Raw genomic sequence first — 8,447 nt, 5'->3', positions numbered from 1 at the left:
GGGTGAATTCAGTTTTTGCCATTTTGCTTTCTTTGCCATTTTCTCCTGGGGTAAATGGGTTCCTGCATCTCCTGCTGTTTTACATTCCCTCCTGGCTTTGTTAAGAAGATGAAGCTGCATGATGGGACAGCTTGTTGGTGGTGAGCCACCAAGACAGAACTCGTCAGCATGTATCAACCTCTGTCTTTGGAACCTAGATGGATTTTCTTCCTTTCTCACTTATTTTGGTGTCCCCAGAGGGTGTTCTGGAGGGAGCTGGCAGGTTGGGCAGGCGCAGAGATGAGCAGAGCTGGCAGTGCTGCTCTCCCTGCTGGGGACTGGGTTATCCCAGCTCCTCCTGCTGCAGGGAGTGGTGGGAGATGCATTCCCAGCCTCCTTCCCGGAGCGCTTTGCTTTATGGCTGGTTGCACAGACTGCTGCGAATGGAGTGCCCGACCGCGGCGCTGAGTGTTGCCTAAGTAATGCCTGGCATTAAAGAATAATGCTAATTTCTCTTAAGAGATGGCAGTGCTAATGGGTTTTTTGATTGCACTGTATGCTTTTGTTCTTCTGCTTGGCCAGCAAAGAACAAGTCATTCCTAATGAATGCAGCGTTTCGAGGCCAGCAGGGGAAGGGATGCCCCGCCAGCTCTTCAGGTGTCTGCTAATGGCACTGTGGTGGCACTCCAGATGTCAAGGATGGGTCACCCACAGCCCATGATGCCATTCATTGCAGGTTGTCCCTAAATACCCCCACATTGACATCACCAGGAAGTTCATTGGTTCCATGGGGCTGGATGTGCCCTGCAGTAGGGCATGGCATAGATGGGCGAAGCTCTGGGTGCAGGAACCCTCCCCAGACACGAGGCTTTGGCACATGTCTAGCAGCTCTTCACGGGTTTAGCGTGACTGCAAACGTGCACTGCTTGGGTTTAATAATTAACCAGGGCTTTATTTAAGTCCATCGCTGCACTGCAGTAATGATTCATCAGATACCTCGTAATGTGTACGCTGTAATTTTTATTAGGAGGTACTTCTAAAGCACAAAGCTGGTTGTTACCTGTTTGTATTCAAACACGTCATTAGTTACTGTGTATCGTGGGTCAACACTCGGGCATAAAACAATCCCTTTTCTTCTCTTGCAATGATTAACCCATCTATCAGCAGGCTCTGTTTAATATCTGTCACTATAAACAGTCATTACTTTCAAGAATAGCCAGATGGACAGATAATTTAAAACATATCTTGGAATCTATTTTAATTTTTAGAGGCCTAACTTAAGAAAAAAATCGTCGAAATGCCCATGCAATCACACGCCCAATTTGTGTGCGTAATTACCTTGATTACATGTGTGCTTGTGGTAATTGTCACCACAGATGGCACTGGGATGCATGAATGGTCACTTGTGCATGCAGAGCTGCTCCGCATACCTCGCCAGGGAGGTTGCAGCTGCAAATTGGTGAACGCACTGCGTTCTGCGCTGCAGGACGGGTGTGCAGGGCTGTAGGGCTGCTGAGCCCAGCTTGCTTCAGGCACTTGGGTGCAGGCATGGGGAGCTGGCAGGGGGCCGGGAGGCATTGCCATAGGGCACAGGGTTTGGGGCCTCGTCTGCTTGCTGGGCTGTGCTGTTCTGTGGTCTGGGTGGTGCTGATGGGGGTCACCATGTCTGCCCTTCACCATGACAAGTCTGCCTGCAAATTTATCCGTGGGCCACCCACGTGCTGTCCTGTTTGCTGCCCCACTGGTGCATCCCCATGTTGCTCCGTTTGTTGCACTGTTGGTGCATCCCCATTGCCCTTGGTTGTACAGCCAAGTGCTGCTCTGTCAGCTCAACCACCTGCCGCCCCTTTAGCACAAACAATCAAGACCTCCAAGGTCATCAGGTCCGACTGTCAACCCATCACCACTATGCCCACCTATGGAATCTGTAAGGTTGGGAAAGATCTCCAAGGTCACCAAGTCCAGCCATCAACCACCATGGCTGCTTATGGGGTCATGGCATTGTTAAGGCTGGAAAAGGCCTCCGAGGTCATCAAGTCCAGCCCCAATCCATCCCCACCATTCCCACTAACAGTGCCCTCCCGTTACACAGCTGCACCCAGCAGTTCCCATCCCAGGCCAGCAGCTCTCCATGCTGTAGCACTGCCCTGAGTGGAATTAAGGATGCCCACTCATCAGGGTGGAGGGAGAGAGACTTAGGAGGCAGTCTATCTAAAAGTTATTATTAATTTTTATTGCTGCATGGATTTAGAGATTTGGAAGAAGATAAATTCCAAACAGACATCCATTACTAAACCGACAGTGTAGCTTAAAGATAACATTTACATTCTTACGGTGTTGATCTGTATCTGATCCCACTCAATCTGCTCCCTGTTCAAACTTTTTGCCACCTTCAGAAGGATCAATACCTACATCAAAGGTTATATGAAGGTGGCCAGATTCTTTTAAGCTGTTTGCATAGCCCTCAGTTTGCTGTGCTAACACAGGCTGGTACTTCTTCCAATAACTCTGTTTGCCTTGTATTAGGGCTGTTTGCTGAAACACCTAGCAGAATCCAATAGAGGACAGACTTTCTAAACATTTGGTCACATCTGTCAATCAATAACACCAATCGGTTTCCTGATACAAACAGCAAACTCTGCCAAATCTAATATTTGCCCAAACTTTTACTGACTCTTGCTGGTTTAAAACAGTAAAAGGCACCGGAGCAGACATCGGTGCGGAAAGGTTCTTGCTAATATTTAACCTTGGGCAAACAGAGAATAATTCCAGCAATGGAAGGAGAGAAAACAAACAGTGTAATTATTGTCCCCTTTTTATTGGAGATAATTTGCTTAAATGTACAGCTATTATCTGCTAATACGGCGAGGTATAATTGGAAGGAACAAAATACAGGTTTGGCCGACGCGGCGTGGGTCTCAACTCTTGAACCTTGCCCCCTGCCCCCAGAACGTGTTTATGCAGGTGATCTTGGAACAAACACACGCCGTTATCAGCGAATGGAAAACACCTGACTCAAAAACAAACAGCAAAAAAAAAAAAAAAAGGAGAGGGAAAATGTACTCAGAGGTCTCAGGGCAAATCTGGATTGTGGATTGAAACCAAGAGGAACGATGAGGATGGATGCTTTTCTGGAGTGGCTGCGGGGCTGGGGTGGGTGGCTGGAACTGTAAAGCAGGGGATGCTTTCCGTGTGCATCTGGAATGAAGCGAGGGGATGGTTGAGATGTGGGGGCACCTCCATCCGTGGGGTCCTGGTCCCCATAGTACCACCATTGCAGGCTGTGGGTGATGGTGTGGTTGGTCTTTATTACATTGGGTCGTGGAAGGAGAATAACTGGGACAGATAACGACCTGCAGCTTTCGGTAGCCATGTCTATCTTTGTGATAAGCAACAGTCACTCTCTGTGCAGGTAGAGCGCTCCGTCTCTACGCCTCAAAGAGCTGTTTTCCCCAGAACAGGATTCTAATTGGGCTCTGATTGAGAGCAGAACGCACCTGAAAGATGCACAGAGCACTGCTTCCCACAGCAGACAGCCTCTGCATTTTGAATGCAGCCTCACATGGCGTGTACTCTCATCTCTAACACTTTGTTCATTGCTGTGCACTGCTAAATATTGGATAATGGGAGTTAGCAAATGTTTTTTGCAGAGGGAAGCAAGTAAAGCAGAAAGTAGACGTGCTGCTTGGCTTGCAAAGGGAATTACGCTGCAGGTGACGGAGATGGTGCTCTGGGATGGGTGGTGAATGAAGTCGGGTTGAGCAATGCTTCTCCTCTGCCCCTGTTTTGCCCAACAAGTGGCTCCCAGCCCTTGCAGATGGTGTCCTGGGCAGGATGAGCCCACACAGAGCCCGTCAGCAGGGCGAGATGGTGCAGTCCTGAGTCACTGCTATTGCAGCAGATCCCAACCTGCATCTGCAGTGGGTGTTTGTGTCTGGCCCTGAGCCTTCCTCGCTGGGAAAAACCACATAGGTTTGCAGCAGAACATCTTTGGAGCAGCCCTTGGGGTATCCAGGGGACATCTGCCCATCCCGGTCACTCCGGAGAGCTGAAGCTCACTGCAGCTTAGCAGGCTGAAGTAAGAAGTTTGCATGTTACTCAGGGAGGAAAAATCAGAGGCACAGGGCACTGTGGGCAATTGCATGGATAAAGTGCACGGGTATGGATTAAAGCCCAAGTGTGGTGCTGCCCAGGAGCAGCACGGTGCGATGGCAGCGCATGGCAGCAGATGGCAGTGGCTCCGTGCTGCCTGTGGACAGCCCTGGGCAGTGCTTTGCACGGCAAGTGTCAACGTCTGGGGCTCTGGGATTCAAAATGAACTCTTATTTTTGCTGAATGAGATTGAGCTGAGTGGATGAGAGATGGGAATCAGTGGGTGTGCTGCAGAGCGCACCCTGCACTGCGCTGTGGGGGCCACAACCATGAGTTTGGCCCCATGGGAGATAGCCAGGATGGCATCAACACCACAGAAGGCTGCAGGGGCCGGGGGCTGCCCTGTGTGGGCACAATGCCTGCCAGGGGTGGGCCTGAAAGGAAGGAAGGAAGGAAGGAAGAAGGGACTCACCTGCAGAGCAATGGGATGGGAGCATGCCCCGAGCCACACCGGTGGGAACTTTGTGTTAATTGCCATCCAGACTGCTCTAATTACAGGCTGGAGAGGAGCTGCATCGGACCTGTTCTTCCTTATCAGTTTATTGCCGTGATGTTTTCCTAGATTCCGGGATGAATCAGAGCATTGCATTGCCTTTCGTGCTGGCTGGAATATATTTCCTGGAGAATGTGAAGGGTGTTTTAGTGCTATTAATGAGTAATTAACCTGGATGCTCTGGGTTAGAGGCTGCTTGGCGTTCACGGCTCATGGGAAAACTCAACACGAGGAAGTTGGGAGGCGGCCATGCCCAGCACCTGTGGGAACAAAGCAGGTTTCTGTGCTGTGACAACAACAGCAGAGGATGGCCTTGGGAAGGCGGCCACGCATTGATTTGTTCCTAAGCTTCAGCAATGCCTTGGCTGGGGTGCAGCATGCTCTGAGGGATGAGCAGTGAGCGTGACTCAGCGTGCAGCATGGCCAGGCACTGCTGCCCAATCACCGAGGAATGGCCCTGGAATAACAGTGGAGTGAAATATTTGAGACCTTTCTGGAGATGGATGGTCAAAAATTTCAGCTTCTGCTTTGACTTTTAAATACACTGAAACCTTCTGTCTGTCTGCGGGTTGATCCCAAGGGACAAAGTGATGGAGAAGTTGCCATCAGCCCAGGTGATCGGCACCGAAGGGGCTGGACCATCACAGCAGAGCATCTCAAAGGTTGCTGTGGCTTAAGGAGATTCTGGCACTGGGGTGGTGCACAGCAGGTGGGCTCCTCTCAGGGCAGCCCAAGTTTCATGGCCACATCTGAGGGTGGGAGAGCTGGGCCCCTCCATGGCTTGGTGGTGGCATGAGCCATGAGGTCCTTGCCCATTCAGCCGGGGACATCTGTCCCCACTGCCCTGGGTGATGCTACAAGAGGTTTAGGAGCCTTTAAATGCCTCTGCAAAACAATCTGCATCATTGCCATTTATTTAGGATACAGCACTGACCCAGACCTCAGATGGCTTCCTGTAGGATCCAGCCCGCTCTGGCCAAGGCAGATGGCACAGGGTGGGGAATGACATCAGGGATGTGGGTGAAGGTGGAAAACCCCGATGTGAGTTAATGGTGGGAGGTGCTTGCCTTTCTGGAGGTGAACTGACCTCAGAAATGGGGAAGACACAAGAACCAGGAGCTGATGGCTGTGCTGAGGATGTGCATTTGGAGGCATCACCAGCCAGCAGAGCACGGGGACAGGCACAGCGATGATGGGGCTGTGGGGATGACCCTTTGGGTGTGCTGAGTGCCTCCATCCATCAGAGGGATAAAACCCCACAGCAGGCACTGGGATGGTGCAAAGAGAAAACCCTGAGGGCGGCAGGTAGGAGAGTCTAATTGCTGCACTCATTGCATGCGTGATGCAAGATGCAGTGGCTGCAGCACGCCTGTGCTCAAGGAATCCCCTGCAGCCATCCCTGGAGATGCAAGGATTTGGTTATTAAAACCACCAAAACACCCCCAAGTTAGAGCTGCATGCATTTTCCTGCATACAGTCCCCATCTTTGTGTCATGCACAGATCAACGCTGGGATTTCCTTCCCCCCCATCTTTTTCTTTGCCTCTGGCACAAATTCCAGCATGGGTTTAATGTTTGTCAAGCAGCATGAGACCTGAAATGAAAGGTGCTACGCAAGCAGAGGGCAGACTTTAAGCCTGTGTGATGGGCTCTATAGAAATGCTTGTATAATAATAATGACATTAATAACAGGCTGTTGTTTGTCATCGAGCAGATCCCCGGCCTGGGCACGCCCAGAGCAGCTAATAGTGAACAGAGAGCTTCTGCCTGCACTCTGCTCCAGGAACAATGGGTGTAATAACTCCCAAATTGCTCTCCAAAACCCTGGTGTGGTCCTCCTCCTCGGGGCCTTTCCTGGGACACAAACAGCTGAGAACAGGGTTTCGTGGAAACCAGCTACCTGCTGTGCTCCAGCTTTTGTTGCTGGCTCGTGCTCTGTGAGTCATTTATTGCCTGAATGTTCTGTCTCAGTTTTTCTGTCGCAAAAAGAGGAGGGGAATCTTTCATCTTCTCTGCTGTTTGTGGACACCTGGAGCAGAAGGTGATGGGTGGGCTTGGTGATTTCAGTCATCTTTTCCAACCTTACTGATTCTGTGACTCTAAGGTTCTTCCAGCATCCAGCCTCCATTGTAGGGCAGGGGGAGCCTCCTGGTCAGTGATCCCCAATGCAGTGCTGGTGGATCCCTAAAATTTGATATATTAATTATCACATCAACATCTCTCCATCACTATGCCTGCTTTCCGCCTTTGCACGCAGCTGTGTATTGCTCCTCAGCAGTCAGTGCGTGCAGAAAAGTGGCTTCTGCCTTATTTGTGGGGCTCATGAATGGAATGCCTCCAACGTGGATGTCACGTCCTGGAGCTTGGATGCAGTGGTGACCTCCCTCATAGCATCATAGACTCATAGAATCGTTAGGGCTGGAAAAGACCTCTAAGATCACCATGCCCAAGTGCCAGCTCTGCCTCTCATCTCTCTGCCTCCTCAAGCAGAGGAGGAGGAACTTCCCAATGTCAGCTTTAGATGCCAAACCCAGGGCTCGCAGTGATAACATGGAGCTTGGATTCTCATGCAGGGCTGCCCCGGGAGGAGCCGGCTGCTCGGTGCGCCAGACGGGCGCTGCTCTCTGCCTTTGCCTGCTATGCACACACAGCTATTTGTATAAACTGGTGGACGCACGTGGGAGGCGAGCGAGGCAATCAGTCTGGCTCTGCAATCTGGAAGGGAAGTGAAATATGTCTGTAAAGCTGGGTGTGAATGGAGAGGAGTGACAAATGCAGGCAGTGCAGAGAGCACGCTGCTGCAGGGGTGGGTGCCACATGGGTTTGGATTTGTAGGGTGGCAGCACGGGATGCTTGCAGCACTGATGTCTGCTGTAGGATGCCCATACATCCTCCATAGAGTCCTTAAGGTCGGAAAAGGCCTCTAAGATCACCAAGTCAACCCATCCCCACCATGCCAAGCCGTACAGTCACAGAAGGGCTTAGGGCTTAGGGCTTAGGGCTGGCAAAGACCTCTCAGATCCCCAACCCCAACCCATCCCACTGTGCCCATGGCCCACATCCCTCAGTGCCACATCCCTGCAGTTTTCTGGAACACCCCCTGGGATGGTGACCCCACCACTCCTGGGCTGCTGTGCAGTGCAGCACTGCTCTTATGGAGAAGAAATATTCCCTAACACCCCACCTGAGCCACCCCTGGCACAACGTGAGGCCGTCACCTCTTGTCCTGTGGCTGTGAAAAGATGGGTAACCACTTCACTGCAACCTCCTTGTCCCTTCCACAGCACTCTCACTCTTCTTCCCCCTGCAGAGGGTCACCATCTGTCTGTCCATCCGTCTGTCCATCCACCCCACAGCACGCACATGTATGGGAGGAGCCTTGGCACAGGGCAGCGCACACTGACCCCAGGCAGGGAACAAACCCCTGGGTCCTGCCCAAGGTGACGGGCAGCAACGGAACAGCTCTGCAGTGTTTGCTTTGTGCGAGTACACAATAACGCTGTAACCTTGGGTTGTTTGCACTAGCCAGGAGTGTCATTGCCAGCGTTGCATTCAACAGTTGTACTTGACTGAATAAGCAGACGTTTTTTTTTTCCCCCTCTGTCATAATGGCACTGTCCCACGGAGGGGAGATGGATTGCTTTTTCGGTTGCACATGCTGTTATCGCTGCGCTGTTCTAATGCTAGTCAAACAGTGCTGTGAATAGCCAAACTCAATAGCAGCAGTGTTAGGCTGGAAAGTCAATATTAGCTGAGCAAACAAAGCAAATAAAGAGTTGCTATTTGCGTAGCTATGAGTATTTGTATGCTCTGCTGCTGAACAG

The 8,447-nt window shown here is 51.2% G+C and overlaps 1 long non-coding RNA gene across 1 annotated transcript; it reads right to left on the bottom strand.

Annotated features, from left to right (window-relative positions):
- Positions 1–2,776: 2,776 nt before the first annotated feature.
- On the bottom strand, positions 2,777–7,974 carry LOC128075291 (uncharacterized). Its single transcript, XR_008203725.1, has 3 exons — positions 7,917–7,974; positions 4,544–4,884; positions 2,777–4,052 (listed from the first exon to the last, which is right to left on the bottom strand). It is a non-coding gene; the product is annotated as an uncharacterized LOC128075291 (long non-coding RNA).
- Positions 7,975–8,447: the final 473 nt, after the last annotated feature.

This window comes from Tympanuchus pallidicinctus, unplaced genomic scaffold (genome assembly GCF_026119805.1).
Source record: "Tympanuchus pallidicinctus isolate F22 unplaced genomic scaffold, pur_lepc_1.0 scaffold12, whole genome shotgun sequence".
Classification (NCBI taxonomy): domain Eukaryota; kingdom Metazoa; phylum Chordata; class Aves; order Galliformes; family Phasianidae; genus Tympanuchus; species Tympanuchus pallidicinctus.
This window is presented reverse-complemented; position numbering and strand designations above follow the sequence as displayed.